This window comes from Myotis myotis, unplaced genomic scaffold (genome assembly GCF_014108235.1).
Source record: "Myotis myotis isolate mMyoMyo1 unplaced genomic scaffold, mMyoMyo1.p scaffold_m19_p_20, whole genome shotgun sequence".
Taxonomy (NCBI): Eukaryota; Metazoa; Chordata; class Mammalia; order Chiroptera; family Vespertilionidae; genus Myotis; species Myotis myotis.
Genome location: NW_023416325.1, coordinates 20,425,421 through 20,451,203, shown reverse-complemented (window position 1 = coordinate 20,451,203; position 25,783 = coordinate 20,425,421). Strand labels below are relative to the sequence as shown.

The 25,783-nt window shown below is 42.9% G+C and overlaps 1 long non-coding RNA gene across 1 annotated transcript; it reads right to left on the bottom strand.

The window, feature by feature from the left end:
* Positions 1-247: 247 nt before the first annotated feature.
* LOC118678395 lies at positions 248-21,862 on the bottom strand. The gene is made up of 3 exons (XR_004974882.1): positions 21,750-21,862; positions 18,727-18,816; positions 248-325 (listed from the first exon to the last, which is right to left on the bottom strand). It is a non-coding gene; the product is annotated as an uncharacterized LOC118678395 (long non-coding RNA).
* Positions 21,863-25,783: the final 3,921 nt, after the last annotated feature.

Here is a 25,783-nt window from a genome sequence, read left to right as displayed (position 1 = left end):
CCAAGCAGGCCTGCTAATTGTATTTGCAGCTTCTTCATTATATTAGTAAAGTCATAAGTGCAGCTTGCTCTTCCCAGGAGATAACCATTCACAAGGCCAATTTCCTTGGATGCAGCTTTCATATCACAGCAGTTTGGAACTAATGTGTCTCAGGAAATAAACTGTCAGATCAATAACATTTGCAACCAGAGAATATTTGGAGCAAATAGCAAAGTACAGCCTGCAACAGAGACCAACATGATCCTTACCTGACCCTTGGAAGCTGTCGTAGCTGGGACACTTGGGATTTCCCAAGAGGTCAATTTGGAGATACTGTTCGCATTACCTGGCAAGACACAAAGAAGCCTCATTGCATTATTTTGTGACTCCTTCCTGGGAAGCTCAACATATCATCACTAATCTGAAAAAAAAAAAGCAAATAACATTTATTAAGCTTCTTCTGGGTGCCAGGCTTGATGCCTTGAGCAGTGCATGCAGAAATAAGCAGTCTTTATGGAAGTCCATCAAGTTCAAATTTGGGATCTGAAACTTCCTAAGGCAAGTTTGTCACTTCTCTGAGTCTCAATTTCCAAATCTGTACAATGGAAATAATAATACCTACTTTCCAGGGGTGTTTTGATGACTGAAGAGAAAGTATGTAAAGTGCCTAGTTTAGTACATGGTACATAGTAGGTGCTCAATAAATAACAGCTGTTGCTATGACTTTAACCACATCTTTTTAATTAAAGTTAAAAAATGTTCACAAAACAAATCAATGTTTCCCCTCAACTGGGCCATTTAAGGCAAAAAAGTTTACACGCCAATCTAAGTTGGCCCACATAATCCTTCCACCCAAAGAGAAAAGGCATGTCATTTTGTTTTTCATCAGAAAGAGACTGTCAGCTTCTCTATGTTTTCCTTTTTTCCCCCCTTCAGGACAAGCTCTTGATGTAACCTAGCAGTCTATAAGTATTAGATAAAGACCTAAAAGTTAATAAGGAAAGGAGCAAGATACAAAAATATAGCCGTGTAAGAAGTCATTATCAATTCATAGAACTGGGGTTACTTCTGCACCACTTACGCCGGGGATTGGATTGAATGAGCACTTAGAAACTGTGTGGCTCTGGGAAAATGACATAATTTCTCTGAGCTATTGCTTACTCTCTGCGAAATGGCAACACCATCTGCCTCAAAGAGGTAATGTGAAAACTAAATAAAATGATCAACAGTAAAATCTTAATGAATTTTAGAGCTCATTCCCCTCTCTTCATCTCCCATCATTATTAGGCCTAAGTTAATGCAGAAAATGCGTATTGGGCACTGTGATGGACATGGTGACATAGTGGTAAATAAGACCAACCAGGCCACTGTCTTCACAGTCCAGTCCACACTCTGGAGGGGAATAGATAAATTACTCACCCAACTCTACAAATCAATGGAAGAGTACACTTGTGAGAAGTACTAGGAAGAATGAATGAGAGTTTGCTAAGAGGTCCTGGCTGAGGTGTTAGGAAAGGCCTTCATGCCCATTCTGGGTTGTAAGCATATTTCCCAATGGTGAAATACGTAAAGTGCCAAGTTTAGTGCAAGAGGCCAGATCATGCTGGGCCTTACAGGGTGAGCTACAGGGCCATAGCACTGCACAAATACAGGAAACACCAAATTCACTGAACATACAGCCACACTGCAGGACCAGCAGCCCTGGTAGACAATTGCAGAAAATAGAAACCACAAGGGACCCAAATAAAACACAAAGTGTAAAGAGAAAGCATTTGGAAGAAAAAATAAATTATGAAACTTCCAAGGGCATCTGTGGTGTAGTAACTGAGGCAGACCAATGTTGCCATCAAGCAGAACTGGAAACGTTGGATTAAAACACACAAAAACTCCAAGTGTATGCTGCACTCATGACTTTACTAATATAATGAAGAAGCTGCAAATACAATTAGCAGGCCTGCGTGGTGACTTTCCAGTAATGATGTTTGGATTCTATTTGAAAGCATTAGGGAGCAGCCAGGACCTGAGATACAAAAAATCTGGAAAGAAGAGTTCAGTGAGGAGAGCCTACCATTGTGCACATTGCTTTTTCCCTCAGGGCACAGATGACTGCTAACCATCAAGAGAGGTGAGAAGCACAGAAGCAGAGCAGAGAGCAGCTGCGAAAAGGCTGGGAGGCCATCAGAGTGGTAGGAAAACTCATAAAGGTGGAAGACCAAAATTAGCATCTCATGAGGTCAAAAGGGCTACGAGTTGAGGGTCCAAAATATCTCCCCATAAAACAGGAGGTAATGAGAAGTGATCCAAAAACACTGCACCATTTTTCCCCTTATTTATGCTGTATAAGGCAAGTGGCTTAGAACTGAAGCCAAAAACGCTGTTGAAAATTGAGTAGTTTTTGGTGTTCTCCTAGTACTAAGGCACAAAACTGGATGGAGTTCAGTTCAGAGCCACCAATTCCTAGGAGATGCTTGGCAAACAGCTCTGGTTCTAATCTGATTCCAAGGAGTAGGGGTGAATTAGAGGCAGACAGAGCATTACAAAAATCGTAATCCAACCGTAGTCAACTTGGTCCCTGAGTGGACAGAGGTGATCTGCCTCTACACATTATTGTCAGCCAGAGGACAAGGAGACTGCCCCCCCCCCCCCAAAGAAGATATATCATTTAGAACACTATAATTTTTATACAGTGTCTGACATTCCATCAAAATTTACCAGGCATACTAAAAGCCTACCCAAAGAAAAAAATTAGCTTAAAAAAACCTGTTTAATATAATTAAGAAAATAGGTTTTTTCAACAGAGAACTTAAATCTACAAAAAACAGAACCAAACAGAAATATTAGAACCTGAAAACAAACAAACAAACAAAAAACTGAAATGTAGAATGTTTACCAGTAGATCAGACACAACGTTTTTTTAAAAAAAGTATTGGTGAAACAAGAGATAAGTCAGTAGGAAATATCCAGACTGAAACTAGAGATAAATGACATGGAAAATCAGAATAGAAAATAAGAAGCCTAAGAGATACCGTACAGTGAAAAAGTTCTAGGACAGGGGTCCTCAAACTACGGCCCGCGGGCCAGATGCAAATACAAATATTGTATTTGTTCCCGTTCTGTTTTTTTACTTCAAAATAAGATATGTGCAGTGTGCATAGGAATTTGTTCATAGTTTTTTTTTAAACTATAGTGCAACCCTCCAACGGTCTGAGGGACAGTGAACTGGCCCCCTGTTTAAAAAGTTTGAGGACCCCTGTTCTAATATATGTATAATTGGAGCCCCAGAATTAAAGACTACAGAGCGCATAGAAAAAGCAATATTTGGAGAAATCACAACCAAGAAATGTTTGAAACTGAGTAAAAACATCAAGACAGAGGTTGAAGAAGTTTTGAGAACCTCAAGTCGGATAAATACAAAGAAAACCACAGCTAGGTACATCACAGTTAATGAAACCTGAAAACAAATGAAATAGAAAAGCTTCTAAGGGATTATGTCTTCCATTTTTACCATGCGCAATAAAAGTTTGCAGTAATATTTGTAATTTTAAAAAAGAAAAGAAAACTTTTAAAAGCACACAGAGAAAAAGAAAAAAAAATACCACTAATTTCCTAGAAGCAACTCTATGAGAGTTGATATCTCAATAGACCTGATGGAAGCACACACAAAAAAAATGAAAGAAATACTATTCAAGTTCGAATTCTGTACAGACTGAATACAGTGGTGGGGGGAAAGTAGGTTTACAGTTGTAATACAAATAAATAACAAAAATTAATAATACAAGAATAAACTCTCAAGTACTCACAACTGTAAACCTACTTTTGCCCACCCTTGTATATCCTTCAAAGATGAAATAAAATGGGTATTTTCAAACAAATTGAAACTGAATTTGTTACTAGCAGTTCCAAATAAACAAATACTAATGGGGGTTCTTAGTTGTTCCCGTAGTGTAGTGGTTATCACGTTCGCCTCACTAATGGGGGTTCTTTAGGCAAAAAGAAAATGAGTACAGATAAAATGGAGGAAAGATTGAAGAACAACAGAAAAGGCCTGTCAGTAAATCTAAATGAATATTGAAAACAATAGCAATAATTACTTATGGGATTTTAAGTATATGCATATTTAAATGAATGATAAAAACACAAAAGGCAGAAGAAAGATAAATTGCAGTGTAATAGGCTCTGGATTGTCTGGAAAGTGGTCAGAATATTGATATATATATCAGACTCAAGTAAACAAAGAGGCTATGTTTTCATATTGGGCAATTACTAAAAGAAGGTGGAACTGAAAGGTTAATAAAAGAAAAAGTAGTTTAATTTTAAAATTGATTGGCTCAAATTAAGGCAAGAAAGAAGGAAAAATGTGGGGCATATAGAAAAAATTGTAATACTATAGATATAAAACCAAACATATCAGTTATTACATTACATGTAAATAGATTAAACATGCCAATTAATAGACCTAGCTTATCAGACTACAGTAGAATAAAACAATTACATGCTGCTTATGAGATATACCCATAATATGAAGACCTGAAAAAGCAGAAGTAAAAGGATGAAAAGAAAAAAAATAACAGGACTTGAAACAGAAAAAATAAATAAATAAATAAATGAAAAACACCACCACTAACCAAAAGGAAAGCAGTATAGTTACACTAATTTCAAGCCAAGTAAACTTGAAGGCAAGATGCAAAACTAGATATAAAAAGGAAAATTTCAATACAAAGGTTAATCCATCAGGAAATAACAATTTTACATTCATATATACATAATAGCATACTTTCAAAATGTACAAATCAAGAAACTAAAAAAAGTAGACAAATCCAAAATAATATTTTAACAACCTCTTTCAGTAGCTAAAAAAAACAAGCAGGCACAAAAGTAGTAAGTGCATAAAGACCTACACAACACAATGAATATGACTTTTTTGGCATGAGAACATTAAACAATAGATTGAACACAGCTAAAAGAAATACAAAGGATTAGTGAAACAGGAGATGAGTCCATAGAAACTGCCCAGTGTATCCAAGGACATCACAATACACATGCTTTCAAGTGCCCATGGAACATTTACCTAAACCAGTGGTCCGCAAGCTGCGGCTCGAGAGCCACATGCGGCTCTTTGGCCCCTTGAGTGTGGCTCTTCCTAAGCCTTAGGAGTACCCTAATTAAGTTAATAACAATATACCTACCTATATAGTTTAAGTTTAAAAAATTTGGCTCTCAAAAGAAATTTCAACCGTTGTACTGTTGATATTTGGCTCTGTTGACTAATGAGTTTGCCGACCTCTGACCTAAACCAATGAAACACAAAGTCAAAATAAATTTATTTATTTTTAATATATATTTTATTGATTTTTTACAGAGAGGAAGGGAGAGGGATAGAGAGTTAGAAACATCGATGAGAGAGAAACATCGACCAGCTGCCTCCTGCACACTCCCCACTGGGGATGTGCCCACAACCAAGGTACATGCCCTTGACCAGAATCGAACCTGGGACCCTTGAGTCCGCAGGCCGACGCTCTATCCACTGAGCCAAACTGGTTGGGGCAGTCAAAACAAATTTAAACAAATTCAAGAACTAATATCACTTTAGTATGCATATTCCAACTACAGTGCAATTATGCTAGAAACCAATAATAAGGTAACTAAATATTTTTTAAAACTTACTTGGAAATAAAGGAGAAATCACAAGGGAAATTGGGAATATTTTGAACTGAATGATAGTAAAATAAGACATATCAAAAAGTCTGGTAAATAGGTAAAGCTCTGATTAGACAAATTTACCGCTTAAAATGAATGAATCAGAAAAGAGATGATGGAGCTCAATAATACAAATATCCATTTCAAAAAGTTAGAAAAAGAACAACAAATCAAACTCAAAATGTATAAGGGAGAAAATAATAAAGATAAAAACAAAAATCAATGGAATAGAAAGAAAACTTGCAATAAAGAAAATCAAGAAAGCCCTAAATTGGTTCTTTGAAAAGGCTAATAAAATTGTTAAGTGCCAAGCAAGATCTTGCGGGCATTCTAAAGATGCTAACAGAATTTTATAACAACTTTATGCCAATAGAATTTGACAATTTAGATGAAATATACAAACTAGAAAAATACACCTTACCAAAACTGGAAGAAATAAGACATCTGAATACATCCATATCTATTAAAGAAATAGAATCTGTAATTAATATTCCCACAAAGAAATCTCCATGCCTGGATTATCTTCACTGGTGTATCCTTCCAAGCACTTAAAAAAGGAATAATACTGAGCTTCCACAACCTCTACTAGGAAATATGAAAAGATGAAACACTTCTCAATTCATTTTTTCAGGTCAGCATACATAACCTTGATACAAACATCCACATACCGAAAACTTACAAGAAAATTACCACCCGATCTCGCTCATAGACCCAGATGCCAAACTCCTAAGAAAAATATTATCAAATCAAATGCAGTAATACATAAAAAGGGTATTCTATCATGGACAAATTTAGTTTATTCCAAGAGTACAAATTTGGTTTCACATCTGAAAAGAAAACACTATAATTCTCCACATTAGTGGAATAAAGGACCAAAAAGAAGTAAAAAAAAAAAAAAAAAAAAAAAAAAAGCATAGAATCATCTGAAGAGATGGAGAAAATCATTTTAAAAAGTCAAATACCCATTTATAGTTTAATTTTAACAAACTAAAACGTTTTGATAAAGGGCAGCTAAAATAAAATTAGAGCCAATGGCATACATAATGAATGGTGAAATACTGAAGGTAGGAAATGAGTTAAGGATAACTATTTTCACATTTACCCAACATATCACAAGTCCAGCCATTCAGCCTGTGCCCTCTAACTTCCTTCTTCACCCATTGGTGGGCCACTCCCACAGGTCAGCTGTGGCCTACAAACTCCTATACACATGCCAAAATAGCTTAATTTTTTTTTTCTTCAGGAAAATAAACAGTAGGGTGGTTTACCAAGCATGAGGTCCTGAGATTTTTGAGAATGACCATCTTATTAGGGACATACCTTCAGGTCATTAGTACCTAGCTGAATATAAGATATAAAAATTTCTACAAATATTTGAACAAAACAAGAGTAACGGATTTCGTCAAATTCGGTTACGGGCAGAATAAGGTGGTGGGAATTATTAAGGTACATATGCTCATTTCACAGCTCCAAAGAAAAGCCACAAGCAGATCATTTTTAGCAGTTAGATAGTAATTATGGGTGAACTCACCTATGTCCTCCAGCAAGGACATACAATTTTTCTGAGCAAGAACAAAGTTTAAACTCCTGCCTTCCGTTCCCTGGATGTAGGGCAGAGGGCTGAAGAGTCCCGAGCTTGCACGCTACACTGCGACGCAGAAGGCGCGCAGTGCAGATGGTGTGGCCTGCTAGCCAAACAGCACAATTCCCGGAGACCTTTTATTCATTTAAAATACTTGGATGTCATCTAGCTTCGAGCAGATGCAGCATTCCTCGTGGTACCCTAGGGCCCAGTGGTGTCCCATCGGCCTGCTCTGTAAGCATGTGAACTATTAAACGTGCACAGAAAATCAACAAACTGTCGCCCAAATTATAGTCCAGTACCAGCTGTGCACTGGGCCGCTTCCTGTTCAGCCGCTAGCTGCTAACGCTTTCCAACAAGGTCTGGGAAAGGTCAGGAGTATTCACGGATGCACCAGCCTTTTAGTTACCGCCAGTGATTGCCCCAAACCCACGGGGCTGAGAAGCTACGCTGCCTTCACCCCCAACCAGAGGTGGCAGGGAGCGGGGCGGGGTGCGCCTTGCAGCTGGGAGCCCACTTTGTTCACCAGCGCCACGTGCCCGGCGGGCGGAACACGGCCTCCTGCTCGTAGGGTTGAACGTGGCGCCCACAGCGTCCAGCCTGAGCAGGCCCTGCTTCGCGAACGCCTGGACCTGCGCCTCGGTCCTTACCAGTCCCTCGTAGAGGTTCCTCAGGTGAGGGCTGTCCTGGGGAACACACCGGGCTGCCCCGCCAGGTCTGCGCCTCTCCCAAGTCCTTGCAGAGCCCTGGCGCCGTGTGAGTGTGCCTCCGCCGCCCATGCCTGGGCGCTCTGCCCGGTGCTCAGTGTCTGCCGGGCTCAACTATGTTTTCTCTTCTAACTTGACCTTCTCCAGGAGCGGCTTCTCTGCAAAGGGGGTGTCTGTCTTCTGGTCAGTCTGACCCGTGTCCTCTTTCTGGCCACTGTTCTTCTGTTTTGCACCACAGCCTAGAAGCGGGCCTGAGAGATGACTCCAAAGCCAGGGGGCTGCTCGCACCCACCTCCGGAGCAGAGCCGCCAGGACTGCCACCTGCACCAGCACTGCTCACATACTGCGCAGGCGCGCGGAGGCCGCTGGCCCACCCCCTCAGGGACCACTTAATTCTTTTTTCTTTTTTTTTAATTCTTTATTGTTCAGATTATTACATTTGTTCCTCTTTTTTCCCCCCATAACTCCCCTCCTCCCATTTCCCTCCCCACTCTCCGCCCTCACTCCCCACCCACTGTCCTCATCCATAGGTGCACGATTTTTGTCCAGTCTCTTCCCGCATCTCCCACACCCCTTTCCCCCCTAAGAATAGTCAGTCCATTCCCTTTCTTTGTCCCTGATTCTATTGTAATCACCAGTTCATTCTGTTCATCAGATTATTTATTCACTTGATTCTTAGATTCACTTGTTGATAGATGCATATTTGTTGTTCATAATTTGTATCTTTACCTTTTTCTTCCTCTTCCTCTTCTTAAAGGATACCTTTCAGCATTTCATATAGTCCTGGTTTGGTGGTGATGAACTCCTTTAGCTTTTCCTTATCTGTGAAGCTCTTTATCTGACCTTCAGTTCTGAATGATAGCTTTACTGGATAAAGTAATCTTGGTTGTAGGTTCTTGGTATTCATCACTTTGAATATTTCTTGCCACTCCCTTCTGGCCTGCAAAGTTTCTGTTGAGAAATCAGCTGACAGTCGTATGGGTATTCCCTTGTAGGTAACTGAGTTTCTTTCTCTTGCTGCTTTTAAGATTTTCTCTTTGTCTTTTGCTCTTGGCATTTTAATTATGATGTGTCTTGGTGTGGTCCTCTTTGGACTCCTTTTGTTTGGGGTTCTCAGCACTTCTTGGACCTGTAAGTCCATTTCTTTCACCAGGTGGGGGAAGTTTTCTGTCATTATTTCTTCAAATAGGTTTTCAATATCTTGCCCTCTCTCCTCTTCTGGCACCCCTATAATTCTGATGTTGGTACACTTGAAGCTGTCCCAGAGGCTCCTTACACTACCCTTGCATTTTTGGATTCTTTTTTCATTCCGCCCCTCCGGTTGGGTGTTTTTTGCTTCCTCGCATTTCAAATCATTGACTTGATTCTTGCGCTCCTCTGGTCTGCTGTCGGGAGTCTGTATAATATTCGTTATTTCAGTCCGTGTATGCTTAATTTCTAGTTGGTTCCCCATCATAACATCGAGGGTCTCATTAGTTTTCTTGTAGATCTCATTAAGTTTATCGGTGGCTTCTAAACAGTTCTTGAGAGACCTTAAAAGTGTGGTTCTGAACTCTATATCTTCCATTGACAATTCTGTCCTGTTTCTTTGTCTCCGAATTTTGTTATGCTTTCTTGGTGCACCCCCTAGTGGTCTTTGTGCGCAGTCTTGTAGTTAAGCCTTGATTGTTGTAGCTAATACCAGGGAGGGTTTGACCTCCAGGCCAAGTGGCTGTGAGAATCAGCTGTGTCTGCAGTGAGAGAACTTCTGTCCTCTAGGGAGGTGCTAATCTAGCCTTTGCCTGAGGCTATCCGGCAATGCCTCTGTGCAGGGCTTGGGCGGGGCGGGTCGCACAGGATCAACAGGGTGGGCCGGAGAGAGCAGTTATGGCAGCTCTCAGTCCTGTCCCCAGGGGCTCTGCCTCTCTGAGTCCCAGCACCCGCTGCAAACCTCGGAGAGAAAGCTGCACTCGCTCTGACCGAAGCCAGACAGTCCCGCTTCTCCCGTTTGAGTCTGGGTCCCTAAAGACTCGCCCGTATCTGGAGCTCAGAGTCTGCGACTCCCTCCCGATTGAAAACGCCAACCACGCCCTCCGCCGCCAGCCCGCTCCGTGCACTCCGCACCTCAGAATTTGACTTCAGCACTGCGCCTCCTCTGAGTGTCCGTATGCATTTCTCTTTCCTCCTAGTTGTAGGACTTCCACTCAGCCAGCGTTCCTGTGGTTCTGGGTGATGTCCGTTCCGTCTTTTAGTTTCACTTTTGAAGTAGTTGTTCAAGGCAGCAAACTCCGGCGTTAACCTATGCCGCCATCTTGGTTCCCAGAACTGATTTTTAAAAACTCATGATTATCCCAGCCGGTGTGACTCAATTGGTTGAGCATCGTCCCATGCACCAAGAAGTTGCTGGTTCGATTCCCAGTTAGGGCAACTGATTTCGGGATTAATTGCAGGCTTGATCCCCAGTAGGGGTCATGTAGGAGGCAGCCATTCGATGATGTTTCTCTCTCATCGATGTTTCTATCTCTCTCTCTCCCTTCCTTGCTCTCTAAAATCAATAACAAGTTCCTTTTTTTAAAAATCCTCACCTGAGGATACTTTTTTATTGATTTTCAGAGAGAGAGAGAGAGAGAGAGAGAGAGAGAGGAAGGGGAAGAGAGATGTGACAAAGAAACATTGATCGATTGCCTCCCGTATGTGGCCCGATGGTGCATCAAGCCTGCAACCTGTGCCCTGAGTGGATATCAAATCCCCAACCTTTTAGTGGATGGGATGACTCCAACCAACTGAGCCTCCTGGCCAGGGCAATAGCTTAATTCTTTTAAAAGGACAATACCAAGTCTTGTTAAGGACTTAGACCAGTGGTCGGCAAACTCATTGGTCAACAGAGCCAAATATCAACAGTACAACGACTGAAATTTCTTTTGAGAGCCAAATTTTTTAAACTTAAACTATATAGGTAGGTACATTGTTATTAACTTAATTAAGGTACTCCTAAGGCTTAGGAAGAGCCACACTCAAGGGCCAAAGAGCCGCATGTGGCTCGAGAGCCGCAGTTTGCCCACCACAGACTTAGACCAACTGGAACTCCCATATACTGCTAGTGCAATGAAAATGGATACAAACACTGTGAAAAAGTGTTTGGCATCAACTACTAACACAAACACACACATACTCTATCATCCAACAACTCCATTCCTACAAATAGCCCCAAACTGGAAACAATCCAAATGTCCATCATCAGTAGCACGGATAAATACCTTGTGATATATTTTAGCATGGCATACTAGAGCAATACAAAAGAATAAACTACAGCTCATAAATACAATTTATGCCCAGTCAGTGTGTCGGTGTCTGAGCATGGTCCCAGCAGGCCAGAGGTCACGGTTCGATTCCCAGAGTGCATGCCCAGGCTATGGGCTTGATCCCCAGTCGGGGTCATGTAGGAGGCAGCTGATCAATGATTCTCATCATTGATGTTTCCATCTCTCTCTCTCTTCCCCTCTGAAATCAATAAAAATATATTTTAAGAGATAAATAAAATTTACAAATATAATATTGGACAAAAGAAGCCAGGTAAAAAGAATAAATTTTAGATGAGTTCATTTCTATAAAGTTCAAAAACAGGATGAATTAGCTTATGGAAATAGAAGTCAAGTTACCTGGAAGAAAGCACAAAGGACATCTAGTCCTGGCAAGGTTCTAGCTCTTAATCTGTGAGGTGATTTTCATGGCTGCGCTCATGAATTCATCAGTCTGTATATGAGTGCACTTGCTCTTGGTACGTTACCCTTCAATTAAAAGTTTACTTTAACAAAAAGAATGAACTCTTACCATTTGCAACAGATAGATGAACTTAGAGGGTATAACGCTCAGTGAAATCAGTTAGTCAAAGATAAATATTATATGATTTCACTTACGTGTGGAATCTAAAGAACAGAATAAACAAAATTAAAACAGACTCAGAGAGAGAGAACTAGTGGTTGTCAGAGGGGAGAGGGGAATTATGGGGCACTGGGTAAAAGAGGTGAAGGGACTAAAAAGCACAAACTGGTAGTTACAAAATAGTCATCATAGGAAATATAGTCAATAGTATTGTGATAACTATGAATGGGTACTAAAACTATCAAGGGGAATACTATCCTATATAATACGCAAATTGACCAAACGGTAGAATGACCAGTGGAATGACCGATCACTATGATGCGCACTGACCACCAGGGGGCAGACACTTAACGCAGGAGCTGCCCCCAGCCCACAGGCCCCAGGCCAGTCAAGTTGGGTGCCAGCGGGGGCCCCCTGATCGCCCTGCTGGTCACCCCACAGATCAGCCCTGATCGCTGGCCAGGCCTTGGGATCCTACCCATGCACAAATTTCGTGCACCGGGCCTCTAGTGTAAAGTATATGATCATCTAACCACTAGGCTGTATACACAAAACCAATACAAAATAAATAAAAATAAAATAATTAACAAATTTTAAAAGTTTACTTTTTAAAAAAGCAGATGGATAAACAATCTGTGGCAGATCTATGAAATTGACTACTACGCAGCCATATAAAGGGATGAACTATTGTTACATGCAACCACTTGGATGAATCTAAAAGGCATTATGCTGAGTGAAATAAGCCTGTCTCAAAAGTTACATACTACATGATTCTGTTTATATGATATTCTAAAAAACAAAACAAAACAAAAAAAACACCCAAAACTATAGGATAAATAGATGAGTGGTAACCATGGTGTTAGTGTGGTTTCACAAGTTGGCCCCCATATGCAGAGGGCAAGGGGAGACCAAAGAAAGAGGCAGACCAGTCCTGATTGGGAGCTGGCAGCTTTAATAAGCAAGGGAACCTCCAAATGAGGCTGCCTAGGGTGACTATAAGACCAACACAATAGAGAGAGAAACACTGATGTGAGAGAGAGACACATCAATTGGTTGCCTCCTACATATGCCGACAGGGGGCCAGGGGTTAAACATGCAACTGAGGTATGCGCCCTTGACTGGAATTGAACCTGGGACTCTTCAGTCCGCTGGCGACATGCTAACCACTGAGCAACCCAGCTAGGGCTACTGTTTGTTTCTAAGACATTTATCTTAGATCTGAATATCTTTTAAGGAGTTTAAAATACTTAAAATTCTCAAAAGCATTAAAAGACACTTAAAATACTATGGGCTTAAATTGTTCTCATATTGGATTATTACAAATTGAATAAAGAATGGAGTGGTAAGCCCAGCAACATGACTCAGTGGTTGAGTGTCAACCTATGAAACAGGAGGTCAAGGTTTGATTCCTGGTCAGGGCATATTACCTGGGTTAGGGGCTCGGTCCATAGTGTGGGGTGTGCAGGAGGCAGCCAATCAATGATTCCCATCATTGATGTTTCTCTCTCTCTCCCTCTCCCTTCCTCTCTGAAATCAATTTTTTATATATATAAATTTTTTTTATTTTTAAAGATCAATACAATCCTTCCTGCTTTTCCTTAAACCCAACAAGATCATTTCCATCTCAGGGCTTTACATTTGCTATTTCCTATGCTTAGGAATACTGTTCCTCCAGATCTACACATGACTTGCTTCTCATCATTCAGGTCATCATGGACAGAGGGACTTGGCCTCATTTTCGTTGTTGTTGTTAATCCTTACCCAAGGATATTTTTCCATTGATTTTTTTTTTTTTTTTTTTAGAGAGTGGAAGGGAGGGGAAGCGACAGAGAGAAACATCAATGAGAGAGAGACACATCAATTGATTGCCTCTTGCACGCGCCCCGACAAGGGTATGGGATCGAGCCTGCAAGGGATGTATGTGCCCTTGACCAGAATCGAACCTGCGACCCTTCAGTCCATGGGCCAGTGCTCTATATCCACTGAGCCAAACTGGCTAGGGCTCATTTTTTAATGTGTCCCCATCATCTGGAATAGTGCCAGGCATGTGGCAGGAGCTCAGAAAGGATTGAATGAATGAGGGAATTTATATTTGAATAGCATGATACCAAACGACTCAGGAGCACATTTGGCTGGATGTGTGTGATAAAATTCCTGTTCTCTTACCACTTCCCAGATGAGATGAAAATAAAATCCTCCAAATAAATAATAACCAGTCACCGTTCTTCCCTGTGGTGTGCTGAAACTATTTCCTCACATCAGCTTCAGTTCCTTTTATAGGGAGAGAAAAAGCACAGCCCAACTTCTGCAGGTTAATTCAAAGCTCCAATATTGGCTGACAAATGATGGATGCTACATAACAGCCCTTGTCTGTCTTGTGTCTTTGACACCAAGCTCAATAAATACTGGAGGAAGAGAGGAAGAGAGGAAAACCAATCACCGGGTCAGAAAGCCTTGGTTTTTACTGCTTGGAAAGTCCCCTCCTTGGCCCTGACTGTTCCATGCCAACCCTCAGTACTTCCAGATGCCTTTTAAGATCCCCGCACTACCCTAAACCCAGAGGAACACCAGAGAAGATAAAGCTAGGATCCTCAAAGGACGTACAAGTTGGATAACGTGTAAACCAGACGTTAGAACCAAAATTCAAATCCCAACACAGTCTAATCCTCATCCAAGCATAGTCATCTCTCCCCTGTGGATGATCTCTTGCTAGTTTTGGGGCCTTGGGCAAATTACCCCACTTTTTAAGCCTCAATTTGTTCACCTATACAAGGGGGGGCGCGTATTAATCCCGGCCTCAAAGGGTCATTGTAAGAATTAAATGCATTCTCACACATCAATGTGCTATTAACATTAATAATATTTTTATGAATTTCCTTCCCCTAATAACCCAAGGCTCTGTTTCCACATCTTTAAAGTGAGGGAGGGGCAGGGGTTGTTTGTGGATATTTTTATGAGGATTAATAGGTAATTCTCAATCTTTGCTGAATCTTAGAATCACCTGGGGAGGTGTGTTCGTGGTTTTTTAAAAATGATTTTAGAAAAAGGAAGGGAAAGAGAAAGAGAAACATCGACCACCTCCTGATGAGCCCTCATTGGGGATCAAACCCACAACCCAGGCATGTGCCCTGACCAGGAATCAAACAGACAACCCAGTTACATGCCCTGAGCAGGAATCGAACCAGTGACTCCCTGGTTTATGGGAGGATGCTCCAAGTAACTGAGTCATACCAGCCAGGGCACCTGGGGAGGTTTTAAAGCTCCTGCCTCAAGGCTGTCTCTCATAACCTCTGAGGGTGGGGAACAGGCATCAGTATTTTTCAGCTCCCGGTGATTCCCACCTTCAGCCAAACCTGAGACCCAATAAATTAAATGAAATCACATTTGTAGGTGTTCAACAAATGTCCCTTCTTCTACCCCTCAAATGACTCTGGGAGCATGAGTCCCTTGTATGATTATATAAACAGAAATGGCAAAGCTTTTGGAAATCAAATAAGATACAACTGTACAGACCATGACAGCTTATAAAGTCAAATGCAAATCAATAGCTGGTTATGCAAATGATCTTGTGGCCCTTCTCGCCTTTTTATAAGCCCCGATAAGGCCCCAGGAAGACTTTAGTGGAAATACCTGCCTTAAATGACAGATACAAAGAGAGAAAGTTACTGTCTCAACAGCAGATGTTCCCAAAACAAGGCAGCTCACCTGAGTATGAGAAAAGTGGAGATTTGGCAAAGAGGAAAAGGGCTTGTTTCAGCTCTAATCAAGGAGTAGATGATCTTTATCTAAAATTTAATTATCTTAAACATAGGCACTACCTCTTCCTGTTCCAAGAAACACATTTAAAAGGCCCAGTGCAGGGAAGCAGTAAATTAATACCAGTAGCATGAGATGTTTTTTTACCTTGCTTTTGATCGGTGGCTTAGGAGGCAGTTTATAAATATTAGTTAATTAAGCCACCCAACAGCTTTGCAAGGAATATATTATCTCCATCCTTCAGATGGATGAAACCACCCTTATTGGTAGACAATGCTAATCCATTATCCCAGGACCAGCCTTGGCAATTCTCGCAGATGAATTGATGCCTTTGTTGGGGAGGCAGGACTCACTTGCTCTCTGCATTTATTTATTCCTGTAGTCACTCATTCATCAGGCACTTCCGAGGGCCAACTATGGGCTCTGGGCTTGGTGGGGAAATGCTGGCCTTTGAAACGGAGATTGTGCCTGGCATACTGTAAGTGCTCACTGCACGTCGATTTTAAAATGAAATGAACATAGATGAGTGAGACACAATATGCTAAACTCACATTGCCTGTGAGGAGGGCGGGAGGGAACCCTGCTTCTGGCCTCAATCCCCTCCCTTAATAATAACAACTTCAAGTTCCTCTGAGTCAGGGCCTATTATGCTAGGTGTTTTAGACACATTAACTCATTTAATCCTAAAACACCTTAAGAGTCTGGGAGGAGATGAGTTTTATCTATTTTCATTGGAGAAAGGAGGAAACTAAGACTTAAAGAGGTATTGATGTGACACACTAGAGAACAGTGATTTCAAAACATGGACTCTGGCCCTGGCCAGGTGGTTGGTGCATCATCCTGTACAGCAAAAGGTCATGGGACTCCCAGCTCTGCCCCTCACCAGGCTCATGATATGGGGCAAGTTTCTTAACTCTCAACATTCTCATCTGTAAGATGAGCCACCCTAAGAGGGTCGTTTGAGGAATAAATCAGATCATGTGGGGCTGGCACTCAGAGCAGTACCTGGCACACACCGAGTGCACAATAAATGTATATACTGTCACTATAGCATCTACCCAAGGCCATGCCAGCTCAGAAAACCGACATCCAAACCCAGGTCTGCTGAATACTGTGATCTCCCCACCACAGCTCACAACTCGGCTGCTTCTCTTCTTGGCAGATGATCCCACATCCCAGGATCATCCATAAAAATCCCATCTTCAATAAATAGCTCCTCCTAGAGCAGTGGTTCTCAACCTTGGCTGCACATTAGAATCACCTGGGAATCTTTTTAAAATCCTGACTTCTGGGCCTCATCCTCTGGAAATTCTGGTTTTTTTTGTTACTAATGTTGTGGCCCCACTCCATAACAAAGAAACAGAAGTTCTGGAGGATGAGGCCCAGAAATCAGGATTTTAAAAAGATTCCCAGGTGATTCTAATGTGCAGCCAAGGTTGAGAACCACTGTCCTAGAGTCTCACACCTTCTCCCCTAGCAATGCCCCTTCTGCTGTTCTCATTTCCTCTAACCCAGTACTTCTCACCATGATGGTCTAGGCCAGTGGTCGGCAAACTGCAGCTGGCAAGCCACATGCGGTTCTTTGGCCCCTTGAGTGTGGCTCTTCCACAAAACACCACGTGCAGGCACGCACGTACAGTGCGATTGAAACTTCTTGGCCCATGCGCAGAAGTCGGTATTTTGTGGAAGAGCCACACTCAAGGGGCCAAAGAACCGCATGTGGCTTGCCAGCTGCAGTTTGCCGACCACTGGTCTAGACAACAGCACCATTTTCCCCTAAGTGCATGAGGTAATACACAATCTGCCAAGCAGCCACACCACTCCCCCACCCAGTACCCAACAACTCACAGCACCTATGAAAACATGAATCTGGGTTTGAAACTCAACCCCTGTACATGTTTGCTGGAGGTTAATTATAGCACCTATTTCTCAAGGTTGTTTCAAGGAGTGTATGCAATAAATCATGAACAGGGCGTGGCACGGTGCTGGGCACAGAGTAAGCACTTGATGAATATAAATTTGTAGTGCCAGTTCTCAACTAGGTGTTCTAAACCAGGGGTAACTTTTCCCCCTAGGGAGGGTTGCCAGATTTGGTGTGGCGGGTGGGGAGGGGAAACAGGATGCCTAGTATAAACAATAAATAATTTTAATATAAGTATATCTCATGAAATATTTAAAATATACTTATACTAAAGATTTATCTGAAATTCATATTTAATTGGGGCACTGTTTTATCTTGCAACCCTATCCTCAGAGGACATTTGGCTATGTCTGGAGACATTTCTGGCTGCTACAACTAATGGGAGGTGCTACTGGCATCTAGTGAGTAGATTAAACATCCTTCACGGCATAAAAAAGCCCCTCATAGCAAAGAATTATCTAACCCCAAATGTGAATAGTGCTGAGGTTGAGAAATAAGCAATATAATCATAACTAGTGGCCCAGTGCACGAAATTCATGCATGACGGAAAGGGGGTGTTCAGCCTGGCCTGCACCCTCTCCAATCTGGGACCCCTTGGGGGATATCTGACTGCCAGTTTAGGCCCGATGCCACTAAACTGGCAGTCAGACATCCCTCTTGCAATCCGGTACCGCTGGCTCCTGACCGCTGGCTCCTAACCGCTCACCTGCCTGCCTACCTGATCGCCCCTAACCACTCTGCTTGCTGGCCTGCTTGCCCGCCCCCCCCACCAGCCTTCTCGCCCCCAACTGCCCCCCTTGCTGGCCTGATTGCCCCCAACTGCCCCCCCCCCCGCCAGCCTGTTCGCCCCCAACTGCCCCCGTGTCAGTCTGCTCGCCCCCACTGGCCCCCCTACTGGCCTGCTTGCCCCCAACTGCCACCCCCACTGGCCTGATCACCCCCAACTGCCCTCCCCTCCTGGCCTGATGGCCCCTAACCACCTCTGCCTCGGCCCCCGCACCGTGGTTTTGTCGGGAAGGACGTCCGAAAGGTCTCCCGGAAGGTTTCATGGTCTAATTAGCACATTACGCTTTTATTAGTGTAGATAACATTGAGGGGAAAGGGTTCCATGGACAGGGTTTCATGGACAAGATTTTATACCCTATAGTAGGTTAAATTTTGTTCCCCCCCCCCCAAAAAAAGATGTCCAAGTCTTAACCCCATTCCTGTGAATGTGGACTTACTTGGAAACAGGGTCTATGCAGAAGGAATTAAGGATCTCCAGATGCAATCATCCTGGATTTGGGGTGGGCCTACATCCAATGACTGGTATCCTTACAAGAGAAAGGAGAGGAGATTTACGACACAGAGGAAAGGTCAGGTGAAGACAGGCAGATAGTGGAGGAATGAAGCCCCTCACCAAAGGAATGCCAACGGTGGGCAGCAGACACTAAGAGAGGGGCCTGGAGCAGATTCTCCCTCAGAGCCTCCAGGGAGAGCACTTCCATTTCAGACTTAGGGGCTGCAGAACTGCACGAGAATAAACGTCTGTGGTCTTAAGCCACCAAGTTTTTAGTAATTTGTTATGGCAGCCACTAGATTAGCACAACCCCTACAAATTTCAACCCAAGAACCTCCTCCTTTCTTTTTCTTTCTTTAAAAATTTTTAATTATTACAAAGTAGCTCAAACCTATAAAAAAGGGATAGAGACTAATATAATGAGCACCATGGACTCATCACCCACCCATCTTAGAAAATGAAGCTTTATATATACATACTAATGAGGCCACCCTCTCCCCAAAGAGGCAACCACTCTCCTGAATTTGGTGTTAATTGTTCCCTTATGAGTTTTTTTTTGTTTTTGTTTTTGTTTGGTTTTTTTTTTAAATATATTTTATTGATTTTTTACAGAGAGGAAGGGAGAGAAATAGAGAGTTAGAAACATAGATGAGAGAGAAACATCGATCAGCTGCCTCCTGCACATCCCCTACTGGGGATGTGCCCACAACCCAGGTACATGCCCTTGACCGGAATCGAACCTGGGACCTTTCAGTCCACAGGCCGACGCTCTATCCACTGAGCCAAACCGGTTTTGGCCCTTATGAGTTTTTATACCTTTACTACATATGAACTCCTAAATAACAAATAGACGTATTTGCCTGTTTCTAAACTGTATACGAATAGTGTCCTATAACATGTATTCTTCAGCTTATGTTTTTACTTAATGTTGTGTTTCAGATACATGCTGACTCATACAGTTCAAATTCATTTATTTCCGCTGTTCCACTGTGTGCATAGCTCATCACAAATGTACTGATACATCCTCCTGTGGACAGACCTTTCGGGTTGCTGTTTCTTTAGCTTTATTTGGCTTTTTCCAATTTTTTTGTTATTACAAACAATGCATCAGTGAGCCTTCCTGTTTCCTGGTCCGTGGGTATAAGAATTTCTCTAGGGTTCTGTTTTTCAAAGCATGGCTTGAGACCCACTGGTGAATAATGAAATCATTTCAGTGGCTTTGTGATCAACACTCCTTTTTCCTTTTTTCCTCCCAAAAGAGAAGAGAAACTATTAGAGTGCATCACAGAGCAAGGGTAAGTATTGCTTCATAAAACTTTGGCTTCAATTATAGATAAGTGTATAGTGGGTTTCAATCTAGAATGTATTTCTTCCTGGCAGTCAGAGCCAAAAGGAACTTTAGGAAGCAGTTCCCGTGGGCCCGTGTCTGAGCAGCAGCAGACCTGGGCGCTGGCGGAAATGCATACTCTCAGGCTCCATGCAGGAGCCACTAAGCCCAAATCTGCATTTTCATAAGCCCCCCAGGTTCATCTGCCCACTGAAGTCTGAGAAGCGGTCCTCCAAGGTTATACCAACCAGTGGGATTGCTGGGTCATAGAATGTCACCATGTTTACTTAGCTTTACTAGATATTGCAAAAATGCTACCCAGTGTTGACACCAAGCAAGCAGCTCCTTTAAAGAGCTGCATTTCATGTTAGAGTTCATGGTAAAATTTCATTTGATCAAAGAATTCTGCAGCTACAAACTTAAAAATATATATTTTTTAATCATAGTCCTTCTTTGCTGCTTTCCTACAACTTCCTCATTCTCCATCCCTTCCTGGCTTTCTCTGAGGAGAAGGGAAACACAGCATAAACAAGGCCCCTGTCTGGGAGAGCAAGGCTTCACCCAGAGATAGAGCAAGGGACAGCTGTTATCACACCTTGTCCTGGAGAGAGCAGCTCCGGAGAACACAGCAGGCTCCCGGGCAGCGCCTGGCTTTCCCGGGGCTAAAGGAAGTACCACAGCGCTCTCCAGGGAAGCTGACAGAGTTCCCTAGCTAGAGAGCCCCACTCCCAGATCCAAAGTTTAATTTGAGTTTTTCACTCTAGTAACCAAAGCATTTCTGAGGCATTGCTTTTAATGAGGCCCTGGCACTGCATGCACTGCCATTTCCTTGGGCCTCCCCTCTCTGCTCTGGTGCGCACTTCCTTTTCCTGAGGTTTTGGTACTTGCCTCACTACCATGTGTCCACTTCCAAATGCAGAGTCGCTGTAGTAATATACCTCAGCCGCCACTTACTGAGAGTCTGCACAGGCCTTGAGCTGTGCTGTGGACTGTCTCTGTCTCTCTCTGTCTCTCTGTCTCTCTGTGTCACACACACACACACACACACACACACACACACACACACCAGATAGACACTATTATCCCCATTTTCTGGATGAGATCTTCATTCCAAGATGCATGTTGTCACACTGATGAAATGGGGGTGGGTCCTGGAGTCAATGGCATCTCATGCGACCAGAGAGCAGTTGTGACGTAATAGACACCCACTGCAGATGGGTGAACTTGGCTGTTTTCCTCATGGTCTGAGCAAGCAGACAACTGCCCCTTCCCAACACTGCAGTCAGCAGATCACATCAGGACCACACGAGCAAGGACCATGAGTCCTCATTGTTGGTAGAGAACCTTCGTTTGATACTTTCTGATAAGACTACGAAAGCACCAGCATGATGTTATTGTTCTTGAGTGGAGCTTAATTATGAGTGGACAGTCTGTTTGGATGTTTGAGTAGTGCTAGATACTGTCCCTGGTCTCTAAGTTTCATGCTTGGCCTAGCATGGCCCTGATTATATTTTCTTTTCATCTTGATGGGAAACAAATGGGCAAATTCTTAAGATATTTTTGTAAAATAAGTAAAACTATTCCTTATGGTCCACCAAAAAAAAAAAAAAAAAAAAAAACCACACACGCAAAATACTTACCAAATCTACAATGGTGAGACAGGCATGCTGCTATGGACATCCCATTAAAAAGCAGGGAAGTCAGGAAACCAAGATGGCGGCATAGGTAAACCCCAGAAATTGCTGCCTCGCACGACCACTTCAAAACTACAACTAAAAGACAAAACGGACATCATCCAGAACCACAGGAAGGCTGACTGTGTGGAAATTCTACAACTAGAAGGAAAGATAAAAGCACACTGAGACTCAGAGGAGGTGCAGAAGTAAAGTACAGAGGTACGGACGTGCATGCTGCAAGGGCTGGCAACTGAGGACGCAGTGTCTTTTTGAATCAGGAGGGAGTCACAAGCCCTCGATGGCTCTGAACTCCAGTTCCAGGAAGTCTCTGGAAACCCAGACTCATACGGGGATAAACTGGACTGTCTGGCAGCGGGCAGAACTCGGAACTCGAGGGCAGCTTTCTCTCAGAGGTGCTTGCAGCAATTATCGGGGCACTGAGACGCACGGCCCCTTAGGGCATGGCTGAGGATCAGCCATAGCTGTTTGCTCCACCCTGTTGATTCCATGAGACCCCGCCCCACCCAAGCTGCGGCAGAGGCTTTTGCATATGAATGCCCTGGCCCTTTGCAATCTGAAAATTACCTAACAAACTGCAGCTGGGCCAGACAGACCCAGAACGTCCAGGAGAAGGCCCAAGGCCCCACAGAAGCTTACATTGCTTCACAGCTGGGCCTCATCTGGGCACCTCCAAACCCCAAACAAGGAAGGGGAATCTGCAGTTCTCTTCGTAGCTCCTGCTGGGTAGCCTCAGGCAGAGGCTAAATTAGCACCTCCTTAGATCCAAGAGCCAGTGTACCCAGTGGTCAGAGTGGGACCATCCAGATTACAACTCCTCAGATCCATAAGGGACACACTCAGGGGGCAGACTCAGTGAGCACCAAAGCCCCACTGAAGCAAGTCTTGCCCCAGAAGGGTGTCTCCAGCACAGAAGTTCCCTCACCATAGACACAGCTGATTCTCACAGCCAATTGGACTGGAGGCCAATTCCTCCCAGTGATACCTACAAAAATCAAGGCTTAACTACAACAAGACTGTGCACAAAGCCCACAAAGGGGTGCACCAAGAGTGTCCACCTCAGGTAATTGGGGAGGCTGAGCCACTGGGCCCTATAGGACACCTAGCACACAAAGTCACTCTACCAACACAGGGAAGCATAAAAAATGTGGAGACAAAGAAACAGGTCACAAATGACAGAAATGGAGGAAGAGGAAAGCAAACTACTGGATATAGAGTTCAAAACCAAGGTTATAAGGTTTTTCAAGAATTTTCTAGAAACCACCAATAAATTTAGTGAGACCCTGGAGGATATGAAAAAAGACCAACTAGAAATTAAGCATACACTGACTTAAATAAAGAATAATATACAGAGATCCAACAGCAGACTAGAGGATCCCAAGAATCAAGTCAAAGATTTGAAATACGAAGAAGCAAAAAACACTCAACCAGAAAAGAAAAAAGAAAAAAGAATCCAAAAATATGAAGATAGTGTAAGGAGCCTCTGGGACAACTTCAAGCACACCAATATCCGAATTATAGGGGTGCCAGAAGAGGAGAGAGAACAAGATATTGAAAACCTAGTTGAAGAAATAATGAGAGAAATCTTCCCCTACCTGGTGAAAGAAATAGACTTACAAGTCCAGGAAGCACAGAGAACCCCAAACAAAAGGAATCCAAAGTGGACCACACCAAGACACATCATAATGAAAATGCCAAGAGCAAAAGACAAAGAGAGAATCTTAAAAGCAGCAAGATAAAAGCAGTCAGTTACCTACAAGGGAGTACCCATACAGCTGTCAGCTGATTTCTCAACAGAAACTATGCAGGCCAGAAGGGAGTGGCAAGAAATATTCAAAGTGATGAATGCCAAGAACCTACAACCAGGATTACTTTATCCAGCAAAGCTATCATTCAGAATTGAAGGTCAGATAAAGAGCTTCACAGATAAGAAAAAGCTAAAGGAGTTCATCACCACCAAACCAGTATTATATGAAATGCTGAAAGGTATTCTTTAAGAGGAGGAAGAAGAAAAAGGTATAGATAAAAATTATGAATAGCAAATACATATCTATCAACAAGTGAATCTAAAAATCAAGTGAATAAAAAATCTGATGAACAGAGTAAACTGGTGAATATAATAGAACCAGGGGCATAGAAAGGGAGTGGACTGACAATTCATGGGGGGAAAGGGGTGTGGGGGTGCAGGAAGAGAATGGACAAAAATCGTACACCTATGAATGAGGACAGTGGGAGGGGTAAGGGCAGAGGGTGGGGTGGTAACTGGATGGAGGAGAGCTATGGGAGGTGGGGGGGAAGAGGAACAACTGTAATAGTCTGAACAATAAAGATTTAATTTTTTAAAAAAAAAGCGGGGAAGTGGCAGGCACTCACTGGTCCATAGCAATTCTGAAACCCAACTGGGCATATGCTGCCAGTGCCTTGATTAGGGCTCAATCCAACTAGCTGGGATACATCCAGCCAGGGTCATGGGGTTCCACTGGGGCTCCCTAAAATCTGTCTCCCAAGCTGCCCAAGATAGCAAGTTCCACGGAATGCCTATCAGTGAGGTCACCTTCTTGCCCAAGCATCTTTTATTGATAACTTTGATTTTTTCCCTCTCATTCCTGAGATTTTTAACACATTTCCCCAAAATCTACCTTGTGATTTTTTTCAGTTGCATTGTGGAGGTCCGGACACATCCCTAGTGTTTGGTTAGCAGTAGCAACAAGCAGAAGACAGGAAGTCGTCAAGAGCGTCATTCACTGCTACACTAGGAGAATGACAGGAAGGTTCCATTTAACCAGAGTTTACCCAGTACTTACTATGGGCCAGACATCAGATAAAGAAAAAGTGTATAACACAATGTCTAGCACATAATTGGTATTCAAATATCCTTATTAAAGTAATGAATGAATGAAGTCTGTCCAAGCCCTCAGGAGAAAATAGACTCATACAGATATCACTGCAGTGCACAGAGGAAGGGCCACCTCACTCAGCCTGAAGGAACAGTCACCATGCGCAGAAGGAACAGCAGATGCAGAAGCATCTTCATGTCCAATTATCTACCCCATGAAGTAGGCAGAGAGCATGCCATTCTACTGTACATAGATGAGGAAACTGGATTCAGAGTTATATTTCTAGACCAAGGTCATATATTCAACAACTGGCAGCCCAGAGGTAGAATTCATGCTTCCTGACCTAATCCATGGCTCATTCCCAATAAATGAATCAATATTTATTGATAGAGACAATGCCACAGCCCTTCAGAGACTCCAGAAACGGTGCCACCTCTTCTCTCATCAAAGCAGCCCTGGGGTGGTGGTCAAGGGCTCAGACCCTAGAATCATACTGGTTTCTAATCACCACCTTGCCACTTGCTAGATGTATGGTCTTGAGATCATTATTTTATCTGTCTGAAGCTGTGAGCATAACACAAACGGCACGTGGACCTCTCATCTTTTATCTCTCCATGCCAGGACTCGGTCCCCTCTCCTAGCTAGAATATGTAGATTTTTCCTTTGAAGAACCACCACGCACCAATTCTCAGCCCAGGTGTTTCAGATGAAGCTAATCACACCCCCAGCTCCAAATGTGGGCACATGACCAACGCCTGGCCAATCAGAGTATTCCACCCCTGGCACAGTGATTGGTACAGAAATTAACGTAAGAGCCAAGCTGGTCCAATGAAACACCATTATATGTAGTATGAACCACTGAGAAGGCTAGTGAGCTGGTTACTGGCACCCAGTTGACTGCTGGAGGCCAAATTGCTGTCGCTGAAGGGTGGGGAACAGAGGAGCTGCCTGACTGCCTGAGAGTGAAGCCAACAGGAAAGAAAGCATAGCAGAAAGATGAAGAGAGACCGGTGACATTAGCTAAACGCCTGGACCAGCTGTGCTTAATTCCCCTCGACTTTGTCATTTCATGAGCTAAAAAAGTCTTTTTCTCCTCCAGCCAGTCTGACTGGGGTTCCTATTACTTGTAACCACAAAAGTCCT